Here is a 21346-nt window from a genome sequence, read left to right on the forward strand (position 1 = left end):
ATTTCTGCAGGCTAATCATGAGAAAAATATCAGACAAATCCCAACTGAGGGACATTCTACAAAATACCTGACCATTACTCCTCAAAACTGTCAAGGTCATCAAAAGAAAAGAGAGCTTGGTCATTTGTCAACAGTAAGAGGAGGCTAAAGAGACATGACATGTAGATGTAATATATTTTCCTTGATGGGATTCTGGAACAGACAACATATATTAGATGAAAACTACAGACATTTGAATAAAGAATGGACTTCACTTAATAAAAAATGTATCAATTTTGGTTCATTAATTATTTGGCACCTGGGTGGCCCAGTTGTTAAGCATCTACTTTCAGTTCAGGTCATGATTCCTGCATAGCTCCTTGTTCAGTGGGAAGCCTGCCTCTTCCTCTCCCACTCCCCCTGTTTGTGTTCCCTTTCTTGCTATGTGTCTCTCTGTCAAATAAAAAAAAAAAAAATTTTTTTTGTATCCTAAAACTACCTAAAAAGTGATATGTATCTTAAAAGTCAATATATATAACAATTATTTGTATTTTATTTTATTATTTTTTTTAAAGATTTTATTTGTTTATTTGACAGACAGAGATCACAAGTAGACAGAGAGACAGGCAGAGAGAGAGAGAGGAAAGCCGACTTCCTGCTGAGCAGAGAGCCCGATGCAGGACTCGATCCTAGGACTCTGAGATCATGACCTGAGCCGAAGGCTGCAGCTTAACCCACTGAGCCACCCAGGTACCCAATTATTTTTATTTTAATTACAACTTTTATATAAGTCAAAAATTATTTCAAGACATGGTTGGAGCTAGAGAGTATTATGCTAAATGCAATGTCATTTGAAGGAAGACAAATACCATATGATTTCACTCATATGTGGAATATAAGAGACAAAACAAATGAACATGGGCAAACCAAGAAACATGCTCTTAACTATATAGAACAAACTGATGGTTGCCAGAGGGGAGATGTTTGGGGGATGAGTGAGATACCTGATGGGAATTAAGCAGGGCACCTGTGATGAGCACCAGCTGTTGAATGGATGTGTTGAATCACTATATTCCACACCTGAAATTAACATAATATATTAAGTTAACTAAGTGGAATTTAAATAAAAATTTTTCAGAAACGAAAGTTTAAAATTAAAGTTATTTATCATTAGTGGTGAAATGGTTTGTTGGCAAATTTTGAGAGCTGGGTGCCCAAAACACACTCTCTAATCCTGCCTCTGAAAACAATTTTATTTTTAGCTTTTAATTAGCTATTACCAATTAGCATTTAAGTATTTTAGTTCACTCACTTGTGAAATGGAGTTATTACCTTATTACCTATGTACCTGCTTGGTATAAAGACAATATAAGACAAGATGTGAAAGTGTGTTTTGAAAGAATTTTAAGAATCATTTTCAAAAAGTAAGATAGTGTTATCAAATAATTTTTAAAATAAAATTTAAACTTTCAGTAGATGCTTATTTTCATTGATTTTAATATTTTCTATTAAAATATTTAATAGAAATTAATAGACATCTTAACATAATGCCTTAAACAAAAATCAGAAGACAGCATAACTTCGATAGCTTTCTCCTTTTATTTCTTGGTGATGCAATGTTTTCTTCTTTCATGTAATAAAAATTGAATACTTTTTGCCTGAATGAAGATAAAGGCTTTTTTTTTTGTCAGAGTGAGCACAGGCAGACCAAGTGGCAGGCAGAGGCAGAGGGAGAAGCAGGCTTCCTGCTGAGCAAGGAGCCGGATGTGGGACTCAATCCCAGGATGCTGGGATCATGACCTGAGCCAAAGGCAGCCGCTTAACCAACTGCCACCCAGGCTTCCCAAGATAAAGGCTTTTGAGTGTAAATGAAATGTTAGTTTGTGGTTTTTTTCTAGGTTTGGCCAGATCTTTTATTTAAGTTCTGAGAACTACATAAGGTGTATCATGAAAATCTCTTCTTCTGTGTCATTCTTATTTCCCACCTAGATCCATTTTAGACTATTCTAGATATAACTGTCAAACTAGTTTTTTAAATAACATTTGATCGATGCTAAATAAATTGAGCTAAAACTCAATTGGTTAATATGAAGGAGTATTATAAGACAGAATCTTTTACTTATTGAATCTTCTTATTCAAAATTCTATAATTATGATTTTGGGATATTGGATGATAACTTGTGTGGTAATAGATACATGATTAAAATAGATGGTGACAATTAGGCAGAACTGATAAACTGAAGAGAAAATGCATACATTTGGGTTAGGAATAATTCTCATCGCTAGAGAAAATTTATATTTTAATTTTAAAAAATACTGAAATTATAAGCCTAAATTTACATATATTATTTTTCACTTTTTTCTTAAAATCAGGAAACATTAAAAAAAATTCCAGGATTCTGTTTACTAAAAAAATACAAGTTTCAACCATATGTAGGAATACATACAAACAGATACATAGAAAAATTGAAAAGAATGTTAATTTCATAATTGGTCAAATGTGCATCATCAGTAGGAAAACATTAAAAATAAATAATATTTATATCCAGTTTTATGAGTTGGAATATCAGAAAACCTTTAAAATAATTATGTAGGTATATAAATGTATGTAGATACATTTTAAAGATATGTTACAGTAACAAATATGTATAATACACTGTATATAGCATATTACCATTTGTAAAAATATTTATTTAATGATATATTTTTTAAAATTCAGAATGGGACTAGGTAACTAGCCGGCAGAAAATGATCTTTTCTTATTTATTTGTTAATTAATTTTTTAATATATATTTTTAAAATTTATTTATTTTCAGCATAACAGTATCATTAATTAATTAATTTATTTTTAGGTAATCTTCATACCCAACATAGGGCTCAAATTCATGACCTCAAGATCAAGAGTTGCATCCTCTACAGACTGAGCCAGTCAGGTGTCCCTACTTTTTTTCACTTTTAAAATGATGAGATAATGAAATTGTGTGAGAAATGAATATTTACTAGGTAATGAAAAATACTGCGGTGGGCTATGACCAACCCCACAGCACAGAATCCTCTTTTAGGCAAACATGTTGATGCAGTATGGAATAAACATGATAGCTCATGCTATTAGGTAGTGATATAAATTATTCTTATTGTAATCAGGTAAACACTTAAGGGATGGTTCTCTTTTCCCATCCCTTTATCACAGTCTAATAGAGTACAAATTTCAATCAGTTTGGGATTCCAGATATCTCTTACCCAGTAGATTCCCAAAACTAAGAGGTCTGCTAAGACATAAACGTGGGTCTTGCCTCTAAAAGAAAACAAGAGTAGCACCAAGAAACCCTGTTATCTTTCAAAACCTACCTAATTGATTTTATTTGGTGCATTGTAATAAACTACAGTGAAAAGGAACTTCTTTAGCATAATTTGAGTGAACATTGTTGATGTCCTTTTCAGAATCCTTGAGATAGATCAAGGAATTCAGTCCTTACGGAGTTGAAAATTAGTAGAAAAAATTTTGGAATTAAAAAAAAACTACTTCCTGGGGCGCCTGGGTGGCTCAGTGGGTTAAAGCCTCTGCTTTCAGCTCAGATCATGATCCCAGGGTCCTGGGATTGAGCCCCGAATCGGGCTCTCTGCTCAGCAGGGAGCCTGCTTTCCTTTCTCTCTGCCTGCCTCTCTGCCTACCTGTGATCTCTGTCAAATAAATTTTAAAAAATAAATAAATAAAAAATCTACTTCCTAACTCTGTTCAAGATATTCATTCTCCCTAAGATCTTTATCCTCATCTTTATCCTCACTGCAGGCCCCTGAGGGCCAGTGGGTTGAACACCCAACTCTTGGTTTTGGTTCAGGTCCTAATCTCAGGGAAGTGAGATCAAGCCTTATGTCAGGTTCCAGGTTCAGCACGGGGTGTGCTCCAGATTTTCTCTCCCTCTGCCTCTCTCCCACTCTCTCTCAGTCTCTCTCCCTCTCCAAAATAAATAAAATCTTGAAAAAAAATAAATAAGTAATGATAACACTTATTTCATAGAGATGTTGGAAAAATGTATAAAATATGTATGTATGTGTGAAGAATGATGCAAATAATGTGCAGTCCACTCAGATGATGAAATTTACCTAGTATTATGATGTAAATTCTTGAATTGATCTTAGTTATATTACCCATATAAAAACAAGATTCATCGAAATACCGTGAAAAGAAAACAGAAGAAATATTAAAATAAGAGTACACAAAGAACCTCTGAGCTTTTAATGAACCTGATATAATGGATCCAAGGATTGTCTGAGTCAGAGGGGTTCTATGCTTGTTGGAGAGATGAGATCCATTTACCAGTCTGAAACGAAGATCAACCAGATTTTACCAAATGACAGCAAATTTTTAAGCATCAAACAAATAATAAACATATTGGAAACCAAGTGTACAGGTTAGACTGAAATTCTGAATTCTCATGAGACAAACACAAAAGGATTTATAGACAAAAAAAGGGGAACAGTATCTGTAAAACAAGCACCAGTTATGCTAACCTGGAAAAATAATCTTTATCCAGAAAGGAAGTAAATATTCCCATAGAAGAAAGTTCAGAAACAGCTGAATTTGAGAATGACCCAGAAAATACAGTGTGGCAGTAAAAACATCTTGAACTAAACAATTACCTGGGTAAGCATATCCAGAGAAATGGCCCAGAAGCAGACCTGGATGTAATAGTTATCCCCCTATTTTCTTGCTCATGTATTGAGGTGGTTTAAATAAGAAAAACAACAACAAAAACAACAAAAACCAGGTTTCGTTGTCCTAAGAACCATTCAATTAAATTTTTTTAATTGTCAAATTGTAGACATTATATTAGAAAATCCTTTATTTTACTTCTTGTTTTATTTTATTTTCCCCTGGCCTCCTAAGGAAGGTCCTTTTGCTCAGTGTTCACACTTAGCAAGGTTAGAAAAAATGAATGCTTATTATTGCCGGAACAGTTGTCCAAACTTAGGAATCCCAAAAATAATCACAATATGGGAGCCATACAGAGTACAATCAACAAAACAACTCTACAGATATTAAATCTGGATTGTTCCAGATCTACAAAATTTCCCTGCTAGTAAGATACTATCAAAATTTTATTTTACCATTATTTTACTTGTAACCTGTTTTTTGAAAAACACTAAGAAAATTTCATTTCTACACTTAACATGCTAATTGTATTTGAAATATATTAAATTAAAATGTGGTAAAGTAAGTTTTCTATAGAGAAGATAGTGTACTTCAGTTGAAACCTGAGCAATTATTTCTAAGTCATGGCAGTTTTTATCACATTCAAGTTTTTCTAATTATGCCTTTGCTCATTCAAATCTTTGACATGCTTTTGAAGAAGTATGCTTTTGAAGAAGTATCCTTTGGAAGCACAATAGGAGAGTTAAAAGAATCTGAATTCTTAGTTGCAAGCAGTAAGTGGAATCAGACTAATGCAAGCAGAAAAGGATGTTTTCAAAAAGAATATAGTGCATTTTTAAAAGTATCAGAGTGGGATACCTGGGTGGCTCAGCCAGTTAAGGTCTGCCTTTGGCTCAGGTCATGATCCCAGGGTCCTGGGCTCGAGTCCTGCAGCGGGACTCAGAGGGGAGTCTGCTTATCCCTCAGCTATTTCTTCCCTTCTCTCTGATAAGTAAATAAAATCTTTTTATTTTTTTAAGATTTTGTTTATTTATTTGATAGACAGAGATCACAAGTAGGCAGAGAGGCAGGCAGAGAGAGAGGAGGAAGCAGGCTCCCTGCTGAGCAGAGAGCCTGATGTGGGGCTTGATCCCAGGACTCTGGGATCATGACCTGAGCCAAAGGCAGAGGATTGAACACCCTGAGCCACCCAGGTGCCCCAGTAAATAAAATCTTTTTTAAAAGAGTATCACACTTTTTTTTTGGGCGGGGGGGCTCCTAAATAATCAGGTCCAGACACAACAGATTAAGAGGCAGAATTTGTCTAATAACACAGTGCTGACACCATCGAGCACAGACCCAAGCTCATCTGCCAGTGTCAATGACAGTTGTCCTGCTTACGACTATTTCTACATGTATTGTGGAACAGGGATGGAATTCTCAACATCAACATCTGAATAGAGTCTGAGTATATTATTGTTTCTTTGGTGTATTTATCTCAGATTTGTAAGTCAGGTTATTTCATCTCATTGACAGATAATGGTCATGTATGTTAGAGCACAAAGGAAGGTGAGAAGGAGCTTAAAGGAGAAAGCAAGGATTGGACAGTTTGTATTCATTAGTGTAATGAAGACAGGACAGTGAAATTATCTGAATATAGTGTGTTTACATGCTGGGCAGCCACGAGTCATGATCTTTGTCCAAAGCGTGAGCTATATAACAAGGACTTTGTACACTGGATTTTCGGTCAATAGTAAATGGAAAGGCTTTAACCAAGGAAATAACAGAATTGTATTTTGGAAATAGCATGGTAGCAGAGAAGAAATTGGGTTGTATGGCATGAAATCATGAAAACAGAAACTTATTGCAAAAAGGTTTCCTTCAAGCACATTTTTAAAAAGACATATGTTTTTTTCTTCCCAAATCTTTAAAAAGTGCCTAGTGAATTCATGTTTATAAAGTAGCGCTAATTTAGTTCTCTTTCTTTTTTTTGAGACATCTTACTTGGCTCCATTTGGTTTTCAAACAAGAAACTTAGATTCTTTCTTTGTTCTTAGAAATAGAAATGTAACCACAATGCATCTAGACTACTACTTGAGTTCTATATTAATTTCCACAATTAGTTGCCTCCTGCATAATTTTTTTTATTTTTAAGTATGTTTAGACCTTTAGAAATGTTGCAAAAATAATAGAGTGTGTTCCTATATACTTTTCACTTGCTTTTCCTAATGTTAACATCTTATATGGAAATAATATAATTTTAGAAACCAATGCATTTAACCTTAATGCAAAACTCTCACCTAAACTATAGACTTTATTTGAATTTTGCTAGTTTCCCACAAATATATTTTTGGCTAAGGGTGGGGAGATCTATGAGCCAAATCAGGATTCCAAGTTGTATTTTGTTGTCATATGTTTAATATCCTTTGGTATGTAATCTATGATTCATTTTTCTTTGTCTTTCATGACCTTCACATTTCTAAAATGTCTAGGCCAGTCATTTCCAGAATGTCCCTCAATTAGCATTTGTATAATGTGCTCTCATGCTTAGATTTAGACTATGCATTTCGACAAGAAAAAAATGATGATGTGCCTTTCTCAATGCATTACATCAGAGATATGTACTATAGCTTTATCTTATTATTTGTAGTATTAATTTTGCTGATTGCATTTTTAGTGTGGTATCTGCCTTGTTCCTCCACTATTAACTTGCTATTTTCCCTTTGCATTTATCTTCCAAAATCCCTCAATTTTTTTGGCCATTAATACCCCTGTTCATTTTCCCCTGTTTCCTTATTTGTTTATTTTTTTGACAATTTCATTAAGACTTTTAAAGAAAAAGAGGTAAATATAGGCTCAAATAGCCTTCATCCAGCATTCATTGGGTGCCTAACATGAACCAGGCATAAAAGTAAATGAGACACATAAGATCTCAAAATCTATAAGGGACATAACTTCTAATGAAATATAGTGATTACAATGAAGTTTTATGCTCAGGATATTCAAATATTAGCACTCTTATGAGAAAGGTGTTTTATATACTCAGTGGAGACTAAAGATCTCATTTCACATATAGGAAATATTTCAATATTTACTGTGATAATTATCTTCCTTTAAATAGTGTATATCAAGAAACTTACTTAAGGGTGCCTGGGTGGCTCGAATGGTTAAGCATCTGCCTTCTGCTCAGGTCATGATCCCAGGGTCCTGGGACTAAGCCCCACATCAGGTTCCTGCTTAGCCAGGATCTTGCTTCTCTCTCTCCCTCTACAGTTTCCCATGCTTGTGTTCTCTTGCTTTCTCTGTCAAGTAAATAAATACAATCTTTAAAAAAAAAAATTCACTTAAAAAGAAATTTATTTATTCAAATACATTTACTGAGTGTCACCAGTTCCTAGAGTAATAAATCCCATAAATGTATGAAGTAATAAAATATTTTAAAATTGTTACAAATTCTTACAAGTTGGCATAGATTGCTAGTTAGAAGGGAAAACAATATGTTACTAGCTCTTGTTTACTTTTTAAAGATTTTACTTATTTATTTGAGAGAGAGGGAAAGAGCACAAGCCCGGGGAGAGGCACAGGGAGAGGGAGAAGACTCTGTGCGGAGCAGAGAGCCCAAAATGGGGCTGGATCGCAGGACCCTGGAATCATGACCTGAGCCAAAGAGAGAGGCTTAACTGACTGAGCCACTCACATGCCCTACCAGCTTTTGTTCAAACGATGAAAACAATAAATGTGTCCCAGTGTAACTTTATTTTAGTTTTTCTGAATGTGTATGAGAGATTATGTTTGTTTGTGTATGTGTGTGAATTTCCCTTGTATATTCTGGGCATCCTTCTATACTGAAGAAGATACAAAAGTCTATGAGCTCCTTCCCTCCAAAAACAATAACTACTCCTCTAAATTTGGTATTTAGTAGTATAATAAATAGTGATGTCTATGAAATATTTTTCATTAAGCTTTGAAGCTTTTAATTTCTCATTAAGCTTTTAAGGTTTTTGTTTGTTTGTTTGTTTGTTTTTAATTTTTTAGATGTGTATTTGTTGTGTAACAAATTACCACATACTCAGGGGCTTAAAACAATGACCACTTATCATGTCACAGTACTGTGGGTCACAAGTCTGGATAAGGTTTAAGTGGGCCTTTTATCAGGGTCTCACAAGGCTGCCATTAAAGTGTCTACAGGGGATGGAATAATATGAGGCTTGGAGCACTCTCCCAAGCTCACATGGTTTTTGGAAGAGTGTATTACCATTACCTTGTATTACCAGTGTAACTCTTGGAAGGTGCATCTTCAAGGGCAACAGGAAAAGCATCTCTTTTTCAAAAACTTTCTTGATTAGGTCAGATATACCCATAATAATATCATTTTTTATTAACTCTGAGTCAATTACTTAGTAATCTAATCATGGAAATGATATCATGTCATATTCACAGTTTTTCCCATATTTAAGGGGAAGGAAGTAAGCAGGAATCTTGTTTACCATCTTAGAATTCTACCTACCACATGGCACATGCTACATGTTTACTCAAAATTATTGTAAAATCAGATATTGCTTTGGAATAGAATTACTATTTATTTTCAATATTTGAGAATATAGCAATCAAATCCAAATAGCATTTATTTGTAAAAATGATGGTTGACTATAACCATCTGGGTACTCTTCTTAGTAAACTCGTATTTATATTTTTATTTATTTTTTCATTTAATTTCTTTTCAGTGTTCCAGAATTCATTGTTTCTGCACCACACCCAGTGCTCAATGCAATACGTGCCCTCCATAATACCCACCACCAGGCTCACTTAGTAAACTTTTATTTTAAAATTACTGGCTACTTGTTGAACACCATATAAGTTAAAATGTTAGAGTTTGAACCCAATATTACATAAGTGAGGAGGAACCATGGCAGTGGGTATAAAATCTTCTCTCAGCTTCTCAGCTCCTTGGAATGGCATAGTTGACTAGAGCCTAGCATTATTCTATAACAAAACTCCAGTCTTTCTCTCCACAGTGTATTTGCAGGAAATGTTAAAAGGAAAGCCTATGATCTTTATTATACTGCTCAGTCCATCAGGGACTAAGATAGGAAGATCAGAGAACAACAGAAATTTGGCGGGGTTCTTCTATACATACTATTGAGTTGACTACTGAGTTGAATTCAGACAAACTACTGCCCTTCTAAAGCCAACAGGATTGGTCAATAGTTTGTTAACTGGTTGTTGATTTTTTGCTGGAATAAGTTTGGCTACGTGTGTGTGATTTCTTTTTCTTTTCTTTCTTTCTTCTTCTTTTTTTTTTTTTTAGATTTATTTATTTATTTGAGAGAGAAAGAGAGTGCATGCATGAGGTGTGGTTTGGGGGTGAGGGAGGGGCAGAGGGAAAGAAAGAATCTCAAGCAGATTCCACACTGAGTGTGAAGCTGGACAAGGGGCTCAACCTCACAACCTTGAGATCATAACCTGAGCGGAGACCAAGAGTCTGACATATTAACGGCTGAGTCATCTAGGCATTCTATGTGTGTAATTTCAGCTCACATTTTTATTTATTTGACAGAGAGAGAGCAATCACAAGCAGGCAGAGATAGAGGGGGAAGCAGGCGCCCCGCTGATCAGAGAGCCTGATGCGGGGCTCGATCCCAGAATCCTAGGATCATGACCTGAGCCAAAGGCAGAGGCTTTAACCCACTGAGCCACCCAGGTGCCCCATCAGCTCACATTTTTGTCTCAAAATTTTTACCTCCAATTATGCTCACCTATCAGTCCTTTTATTATCAAATTTCTAAAATTTTCACTCAGCTACATGATGTATTTGCAATATTTTATTATATCAGTTGTAAAAAACTATTTAGAAGGTAGGTCAAAAACTAAATAGTGAAGCATGCAATACTCAGTTTTGCAGATGCTGTGAATATAATTTTTTAAAAAAATAAGTGGAGTCTAGATTTTAGATTTGGCATTGCTCTGCCTGATTGCTGTTTCCTCCTAGGGGAATAGACCCGTGTTCATTTTTTTTTTCTTTTTTTTGTATCTTCAATACACAAATCTTGGTAAACAGGAGAACTTTGTGAAGAAAAAGACAGGGAGGACAAGATGAAGGAAGGAAAAATGAATAAACTCTTGTGTACTTCATCTCTTTTATTTATTTTTATTTTTTCATCTCTTTTATTAATGGTCTTTTTAAAGACTTTTTATTTATTTATTTGACAGAGAGAGATCACAAGTAGGCAGAGAGGCAGGGAGAGAGAGAGGGAGAAGCAGGCTCCCTGCTGAGCAGAAAGCCTGATGTGGGGCTTGATCCCAGGACCCTGGGATCATGACCTGAGTTGAAGGCAGAGGCTTAACCCACTGAGCCACCCAGGCCTCCCATTAATGGTCTTTTATTTAACGAACTTGACTTCTCCTTAATGATTAATTTTATATTTAAATTCCTTTAAAATAGTCAAATTAAATTTGAAAATTAATGTTTGTAAATATGGTCTATAAAGGAAACCATAGTACTTATAAGACCAAAAATAAATATTATTAACTTAAATAATCACAGGAAACATAAAATAATCACAGTCAAGGTAAAAGGTATGAAAGCCCAACGAAGAAGTTGATGATTTAAAGACAGAGAAATGTTAGTGGCATTGCTGATGGTGAAAACTACATGTATTGATATTAGCATGAGGTCATTTTAATCCACATAATTTCCAGTCAGTATCTGGAAATTCAAAAATCTCAGAAGTTTTTGAGGAAAATAATGCCCAGTGTAATATATATTTGAATTAACTTTAATAGGTTATATAAACATATAAAATCCTTGAAGTATCTTCTTCATTCAGATTTCTGTTTGGAGAAATAAAAGTAAAAATATATAGCATAGTGTTTTCAAATGTTCTTTTTAAAGTATATCATGATGTGGTAAAGTTTATTTTTCTAATTTAGAAGAAAAGTATGCAATTACATCTGCAATCTCATAATAATCTTGGGATAACTGGTCCATCAACTTAGTCATTTACATGGGGCACACATAAATTCATTACTTTTAAGATGTAGTTGCAATGAACAAGCAAGCAAGGTACAAGACCTTTACTGAAAAAATTTTAATGAGATTTTTTAAACTGTAAAATGAAGATGTGAAAATAAGATGTGTTTTGGGAAATGCTATTAAATACCATTTAGGGTTTCAGATGTCTTAAATTACAGACCAATTACTTTTCACATTAATTTTTATCTTTTAACTTCTTATCTTCTTGGTGAGATGTTCACATCTCATGACTGAAACAAACAAACAAAAGAGAAAAAAACCCTCTCATTCTGGCAGTCACTGTGGTCTGTTGAAATTAATAAAGTTCCACTGTAAGCTTTAAATATAAACAAACATAGTCCCTTTCTTTATGAAATAGAATTAACTGGAAAAAATAAAGACCAGATGTTTCAAAGAAAAAGTAATATCCCATGTAATAAGTGTGATTTCCATTCTGACATAGTATGTCATTTGAGTAACACTAGAACAAGAGAAAATTATATTTTAAGGTCAGTCTTTGAAAATGCTAACATAATTATTTAATTTCAGGGCATATTCTCTTTTGGAAAGTGGATAGCACATTTAATTAAATTTAAACATTTTTTAACATTGTTACTTGAATGTAACAGAAATTATAGCAATTGAGATACCACTTTCAACCTCTTACAAAGAACTAATGTGAAAGTCCTAGCCACAGCAATCAGACAACAAAAAGAAATAAAAGTCCTCCAAATCAACTAGGAAAAAGTGAAATGCTCACTCTGCAGATGACATGATAGACTAGGTAGAAAACCTGAAATACTCCACCAGAAAATTGCTAGAACTGACAAATGGCTTCAGTAAAGTCACGGGATACAAAATTAATATACAGAAAACTGTTGCATTTCTATATAACAGTAAGGATGCAGCAGGAAAATAAAGAATCAATAATCAATCCCATTTACAATTTCACCAAAAACAATAGGACACCTTCGGAATAAACCTAACCAGAAAGGTAAAAGACCTGTACTCCAAAAACTATAATACACTGGTGAAATATATTGAACAGGACACAAAGAAATGGAAAGATATTTTATGCTCATGGATTGGAAGAACAAATATTGTTAAAATATGTATAGTACCCAAAGGAATCTACACAATAAATACAATCCCTATCAAAATACCACTGGCATTTTTCACAGAGTTAGAACAAACAATCGTAAAATTTATATGGAACCATATAAATGCATAGGCAAAGCAATCTTAAATTCTTTTTTTATGGTTGGGTAATATTCCATTGTATTTATATAACACAATTTCTTTATCCATTCTTCAGTCAATGGACATTTGGGATACATGTACACTGGGATACATGTATTCCTTTAAGTTAATATTTTAGTATTTTTGTATTCTTTGAGTAAATGCCTAGTGATGCAATTGCTGGATCATAGGGTAGTCATATTTTTAACTCTTGTAGGAAACTTTTTACTATTTCCAGAGTGGCTACCCCAGTTTGCATTCCCACTAACTGTGCAAGAGGGTTCCCCTTTCTCTGTATCCTTGTCAATAGCTGTTTCTTCTGTTGTTGATTTTAAACATTCTGACAGGTGTGAGGTGATATCACATTATAGTTTTGATTTATATTTCCTTGATAATGAGTGATGTTGAGCATCTTTTCATGTGTCTGTTGGCCATCTGGATATCTTCTTTGTAAAAATGTTTATTCATATGTCTTCTGCCCATTTTTTAACTCGATTATTTGGTTTCTGAGTATTGAGTTTGGTAAGTTCTTTTTTTAATATTATTTTTATATCTTTTAATTTAAAATTTAAAACTGTCCAGTTTTCTTAACACCATATTGTTTTTTCCCCCTTGAATAGTCTCCCCTGCTTTGTTGAAGATGAAATGACAACATAGTTGTGGGTTCATTTCTGGGTTTTCTCTTCTGATCTATTTGATCTCTCTGTCTGTTCTTGTGCTCCTACTGTACTATTTTGATCATTACAGCTTTGTAATAGAACTTGAAGTCCAGAATTGTGATGCCTCCAGCTTTTCTTTTCTTTTTTAAGAAAAGAATGAAATCTTGCCATTTTCAATGATATGGAATGGAAATGGTCCATATTATGCTAAGTGAAATAAGTCAGAGAAAGACAAATATCATATGATTTACTCATATGTGGAATTTAAGAAACAAAACAAAGAAGCATAGGGAAAAAAGAAAGAAAGGAAAACTAAGAAAAAAGATTTTTAAAAGATTTTATTTATTTATTTGTCAGAGAAAGAGTGAGCACAAGCACAGGGAGCAGTAGCTGAGGGAGATCCAGGCTCTCCACTGAGCAGGGAGCCCCACTCAGGACCCTGGGATCATGACCTGAGCTGAAGGCAGATGCTTAACTGACTGAACTACAAACTGATATTTGCCAGAGGAGAGGTTGGTGGGATATAGGTTAAATAGTTAATCATGATTAAGGATTAAGGAGGGCACATGTTGTAATGCTGTTAAGTAACTGGAATTTAAATAAAAAGAAAGAACTAATGCACTTTTTTCGTTATATTCATCCAATATAGTAAAGTAAAATTTCATTTCCCTTTAGGCTTCATTTCTGTTTTTAGTTTCATTTTAATATTTTTAATATTTCTGTGAGAAATATTAAAATAATTCTGATTTGGATGATAAATTATATGGTCAATCTTATTTTTAAAATATACTCATCTTGGCTTGAGTGTTTTCAATAATATGTCATAAAACACATTTGTCTTCAATGCATTTTATAAAATTCCTTAAAATAAATATTAATAAACCTATTTAAATTGAAAATCAGCATTGGAGTTTTCCTAACTGTATAAGGGTGGTTTGTCAGCAAGGATTGTCTTTGTGCATTTATTTATATGGTGGGCAGTTTTTCATAAATATGCCTTTCTAAATATATGCTAAAAAAGTTTTAATACATTTATTTAAAAATTTGTAGGAACAAATGTGTGTTGAAATTAATCATATTTCAGTGTTTCCAAATTGTTTTGCACTTATTAGGTTAAACAGGGTAAAACAGAGAAATATTAACAGGTAGATAATTATAGCCATTAGAAAAGTTGCAGTGGATCCTGTGATATGCTTTCCAGGAACTGAGAACCTAAATGACTCCATTAATACATCCTTTGGCAGTTCTCCAGTCTTCAGTGTTCAAGTCAAAATGGCTCAAGTCAAGTTAGAATGTGGATATTATTTAGAAAATGTCCTCTTCTTGAAGTCTTTCCATATAGTCTCTTTCTGTGACTCTTAAGACCCTTAGTGTGGTAATGCTGAAAGAATTGCGACTAGTGATATAGTTCTAAAAGAAAAAATGGCAACTTTCCGGTTGGATTTTAACCTACACAGGCAAAGAAGTATATGATGCCGCATATCTCAGTTAACTAGGGTGAATTTGGAAATATGTGCTACATTCTATCATCCCCTCAATGTCAGTCATCATACCTAGTAGAAAGATGAGGCCCAATGTGAGGAATCTAAATGTGAAATCTTGTTAATTCAGCAGTTCCTAATGGCCACATCCAGGTTTTGTTCATACTAACAAGTACCTAAAGTGGTATGGAAATAAATATTTTCTGGATTGAAGAGTTTGATAATTTTAAAGTCACCCTCAAATGAATCACTAGCAGGAATATTGAAACCGGTACTAATAAAAGAATATAGTATTGGGGTTAATGTAGAGCATGAACCCAGCCGTAATACCTGGCTCGCTAAAATGTTAACCCAGAGGCTGCTGGGGCTGAACGGAGGTTTTGAAGAAGGGCGTAGGCCTTAGAATGCTGAGACCTGTGTGACCCCTAGGCCATTGGAATGCCTCAGGGAGTTGCCTTCCCAAAGTTTACTTAGCCCAGATAGCCACCCTGTGATCTAAGATGTATGCATGGTCCCTTAGGCTATGTTTAAGAGAATGCATAGAACATGCAGATTAGCATATAGTATCTTTCCTGTAGGCAGATCCTCCCAGTTTCAATAAGACACATTATCTTCCTCTCTGAGTGTTTACCCCCTGGCCTTCTCCTCTTTTTCACAGCAAAGTTGGGAGTAATCTTTCATCCCTCAGTACAGGGATTGCTGGACATTCCTGGCAAGTGGTGACCAGGCATGATTTTATAAGGACACTGGTGTGAGACTGAAAGTCCGCTATCTCCAGAAAACCAGTTCCTATGCTTTGCCTTTATCAAGTCTTTGTCGACCCTTAATCCCATATGGGCATGTGTTTTAAATCTTTGTAAGGTTCTAACAAACCTCCCCAAGATTTAAATCATGAAAAAATTCTCATTGACTAATTAGGCTTTTTTGTTTGGTATGTTGCCGTGTAGTGTAAGGTCATCAACACTCAATATTCTGGTTATTGTAGTGTTTCCTGTATCACAGAAATAACTGAGTTTCCTGTCAATAGCATAATAAAGAATCCCCATATTAGATCATTAACAATAGCCATTTTTTGATTTGCATCATTTATAATTGTTCTTATTCTCTTACAAAATGAGCTTCATCTTCAAAGAGATTCATATATAGGATTTAGGACAAATACGATTTTTGTTATCTTTAAAAAACTGAAAAAAAAAACCTAAAAAACTGAAAGGTCTTAAAACTCCAGAACTAACTAAATTTGCATTCAAATTCAACAAGAATTAGTAATGTGGACTAAATGAGCTAAAAGATTAGTAGTTTTGTGACTTTTATTTAAAACATTGCTGATTCTCTAATGTTTGATCTTCCAGATTAAGAAAACATTCCCTTAAGATATGAATGATTTACAGAAATGTGATAAAATATTTGTAAACAAAAGCATTTAGGTAAAGCAGTACTTGGGGCCCCTCAGCATTTGTTGTGGCCTATTGACTATGATGATTTATGTGAAAAACGAGCTGCTCAATCACTTAGCAGGAGTTCTACAGTTGCTAATATGCTTCAGGGGAGAGGTCCATACTAACTGTAGGGCAACGAGTTCTTATGGACCCTCAGTTCTTGAACAATGCTCTCTTCATGCAAAATGAACTTGGGAATGGATTCCTGATCAGGGCACTCCTCAAGGCTCTTTGCCTCCATTAAGCAGAGCCCCCAAGAACACTTTATGGAATTTGTCAATAAATTACAGCAAGCTATTCCGAGAAAATCAGTCATAATAAGGCTATTATTGAGAAAGCATTTCTACCCTTAAACACATGATACAAAAACAAAAAGCGGGAAATATGGGTCCTGTAGCACAATTACAGAAACCATTGATTAACTCTTTTTAATTTAAATTCTGCCAAAGAAAAGCATTTTAAACCACACTTCCCACCAAAAACATGAGCCCAAGTACTCTGGAAGGACCCAAACATGGGCATTTGGCAGGGGCCAGAAGAACTCCTAGCATGGCAACGAGAAATGTTAAACATTACCATGACCCGGCACAGCCAGAATCCAGTCCCTCCAAGGAGGCAGCTGAATCTAGAAGAAAAATAATCACCCATCATGTGCCTGACTGGCACCCACAAGGCCAAATTCATGACCTGGGGAGATCTCAAGAAGGTGACCGAGAAAGCTGAGGAGATTCTATAATAGACCAGCAAGCCCTCTATTCTTGAAAACATGTTCTTGGCTATTGTGTCTACCCTTAACACCAGTTCTACCATGGCATGTATTCCTGTCTTTCTATTCCTGCCTCACGTTCTTTTATTGGGCCTATATATTCCCCCTCTGGAAGACTGTTACTTGAGCAGATACACTTTTCCCTATTTTTAACCATGCCACTATCCCTGTTAAGCTTACCAGAGGTTGGGAAGAATCCAAATCCATTAGCTTTCTGAATCAGGCATTATCTGACATCAGCCCACCCAAGTGCTCCTTGGGTCTACTCATTGCCTTGGGTCTACTCTTCCCAGGCATTATCACAGCTATCTCAATTATTCCTGCTAGTACTATGGCACCTGCCTCTCTCACGTGGTTCAGACTTCTGCCTTTGTGGATCAGCTGGCTCTTAATACCACAAGGGAATTTCAACTTCAACATACTATTGATCAAAAAAATATCAGTACGATGGGGCACCTGGGTAGCTCAGCAGGTTAAAGCCTCTGCCTTCGGCTCAGGTCATGATCCCAGGGTCCTGGGATCGAGCCCAGCCTCTGGCTTTTTGGTCTGCGGGGAGCCTGCTTCCTCCTCTCTCTCTGCCTGCCTCTCTGCCAACTTGCAATCTCTGTCAAATAAATAAATAAATAAAATATTAAAAAAAAAATATCAGGACATTTTCAACTAATGGAAGCTGCTATTGAATATCTTGGGGAAAAACAAGAAGCCTTAGCCTATTGGCAAGGCCTCTTGTGTGACTGGGCTGACAGATCCATCTGTGTTACCCCCATGCCTTGGAACCAGACCACACGTGACAGGGAAAAGATAAAGAAACAAATGTATGGATCACTCCATGATCATTTAACTTCTGATGTTCAGCAGCTAAAGGATTAGATGCTCAACTCATTGACGGTGGAGAAGGATCATAAGCTTCATAGAGAAGCTTGGCAATCTCTTTGCAACAATCTGCAGTGGCTTATCCCAGCCACATGGTTCTCCTGCCCAAAATGGGGATTCTTAGGGGCTGCTATTACAATAATTAGTTCTTCTTCTCATCATAGTCTTCAAAATTGGAATAAATGCCCTATCCACCGCCAGAGATGTGAAGCATATTTACACAGAGAAGTTGTCTCAAAAACTACTTGCTTCCCCTTGAAAGAAACAAAAAGGGGGAGATATTGGGGTTAATGTAGAGCATGAACTCAGCCATAACACCCAGCTTGCTAAAATGTAACAGAGCCCACTGAGGGCAGGGAAGATTTCAGAGAAGGACATAGGCCTTGGAATGGGGCAGGGAATTGCCTTCAGGAAGTTTTCTCAGCCAAACAGCTGCCCTGTGATCTAAGAGCTATTTTGCATTGTCCCTTAGCCCTTTGCATGGCCCCTTGCATCTTCTACAGGTTTTCATTTTGTATCTGTATGAGAATCATATTTTAAATTGGAGGTATTGGATGTTACTAAACTTTTTGTGGGGGTCATTTCACTATATCTATATATCAAATCATTATGCTGTACACAGGAAACATACAATGTTCTATGTCAATTATGTCTTCATTAAACTAGAAAAAATGGATCTTTTACCTGTTTCGGAGGTCTTCCACCAAGATACTGAAAGAATTAAACTCTGAGAGATGAGTAAACTCACTGGATAGGAGCAGTTGAATACTAGCACTATCACTTCTTGGTTCCCAGTGGTGAATCCCAAGTGGTACTAGAACCCATTTTTGTTTCTTTTGTTTTCTAATTTAAATTTTTCCTTTCTATAATGTGCTTTGATTTTAGTTTTGGGATTTTTCTTTTTGTTTAATTTTGGTAAGTCATTCCACGTTGATAGCAGCAACGATTGAAGTCTGAGTTTATATTCTGAATATTTGTTAAATGTAAGATTCATAGAGATCTATTCTCTGTTGGATGAAAGGCAATGAAGTGTCTGCTCTGTTGGTCTTTTTGTTTATTTTTTCCACTCAAGCTTAAATCAATTAAGAATCCTATGCCGACTGGGATATCTAGTCCAATGAATATTTTTGTGTTGCTGTATTTACATTTGACCCATGATGGAAATTATGGAATTGAAGCTCTAATATCTCTCTTTCATCTATGTGTCTATAATTCAAAGAAGACATTTGTCTTTCATTGAATGAATGTGTAATATTTTTGTTCTTTCAGGAGTTATTAATAACTTAGATGACAAGGCTTTTAAATTAAAAAGAGTTGGTTTGGAATGACTTAGGGAAATAAATAATTGTTTATATAAATTAGATATCCTAAAATTCCAGAAATATAAGGAAATTTAATCTCTAAAACACAAGTGTGCTTTAAATGTACTTTAACTTCTATAAGATGTAATTTAGAGATATATTATGAATCTATTCACATAAATTAAACTTTGGCAGACAAGGCTATTTTAATTACAGTTTAATAAAAACAGCTCAAAAATCAGCTCTATCTACTCTGATTTATCAGATATAATACCAATCTATTGGAATATGCTTTTCTTAAACATATACAGGTTCAGTGGTGAGAAAAAGTATCAATCACATTACTAACTTTTAATACTATGAAGAAACATTTATTTTTAACTAAATTGAATAAATATTTTTATTTGTTTTTTAATCTCAGTATTGATTATATTTTGTAATATGTCAGCTTAAAGACAATTTTCAGAATCTTTAGATAACTTGACACTTTGGCCTAATCTTAAGTTAACTAAGTAAACTAATACACAGAAGAAAGTTGCATAGTCATGCTAGGTCACACATGGGTGGCCAATTGAATTACAGTTTATCCTGCAGTAGCTGTTTGAACTAGCCTATTACTCTGGTCAGAATTGGTACCCTACTTTGGTGCCCAAAAGGCAGGGTTTACATTCTTTGGTGGTTAGGGAGATAGTATGCATGCTTTACTGATTGGATGTCTTCGCCTGGCCTGACTCCTCCTTGCATTCCAGGCTCTGTTATCTCCACCTGACCTGACCCGTCCTTGTATTTGGGCTCTGTTATCAGGGACTGGTGGACAATATTTTACTGGTTTTCCAGACTTGCTTTTAAGTAAGTTCCCCGGGGGGAGGGGCGGGCAGGGTCAGTTTAAGTTTTACTGCATAAACAACAAAATGGCTGTTTAATGGAGATGGAGTCGCTCTGGCTAAGTAAGCCCCTACAGGTATAATGAAAAAGAAATTTAAAAAAAAGAAAGAAATAGAACTGTGTATGTTGTTTGCATTCTGTTTTTTTGTTTTTTGTTTTGTTTTTAGATTTTATTTATTTATTTGACAGAGAGACACAGCAAGAGAGGGAACACAGGCAGGGGGAGTGAGAGAGGGAGAAGCAGGCTTCCCACTGAGCAGGGAACCCGACCCAGGGCTTGATCCCAGCACCCTGAAATCATGAACTGAGCTGAGGGCAGACGCTTAATGACTGGGCCACTTAGGCACCCCTGCCTTCTGGTTTTAAAAGAAAAGATGTGTGTGTGTGTGTGTTTGTGTGTGTGTGTGTGTACACATTTTGTCTTCAGATCCCTGCACATTGCTAGAAGTTTTTGACAACCTTCTTCCCTATTTATTTTTGTCTTGGTGGGAAAAATAATCATTATTTACCATGTTGAAACTGAAACAGAATTCTAAAATCTTTACCTACAGAGTTTTATAAAAACACTTATGTCAGTATTACGAACTCTCTTTACTTAATATTATAATTTTGGTGTGTACTTAGAATATCATTTGGTAGAATGTTTATATAATGTCTCAAGATTATTTTATGTTACACATCAAATTTTTCCTCAAAAAATTATGTTCTTCCTTTTTTATAAATCTGATTAAATACTCACTCTGATCTTTGAAATGAGTCTTAGTATAATTAGATAATTTTTTTCCTAAAATGCTTCTTGAAACAGCATTAGCATTTTTAGTATACCATAGAAACCTCATTTTTTTGGTCAATTTCTCTTGTCTTGTCATGACCCTTTTCAGAACTTTTACATTTGAAATTACCACTGATAAATTCATCACAGCTCTCTTAAGTCTCTGTCACCTAGAGATAGGATTTGTATTCCTTTCTTGCCTCTGTAAAGATTCTGTAATCAGCCATTGGCCTGGGTTTGTGTCTTAAGGAAAGAGCACAGTCTCATAGCCCTGTGGAAAGTGCTGGGTACGTCAAGATACTGACAC

Source organism: Mustela nigripes, chromosome 3 (genome assembly GCF_022355385.1).
Source record: "Mustela nigripes isolate SB6536 chromosome 3, MUSNIG.SB6536, whole genome shotgun sequence".
Taxonomy (NCBI): domain Eukaryota; kingdom Metazoa; phylum Chordata; class Mammalia; order Carnivora; family Mustelidae; genus Mustela; species Mustela nigripes.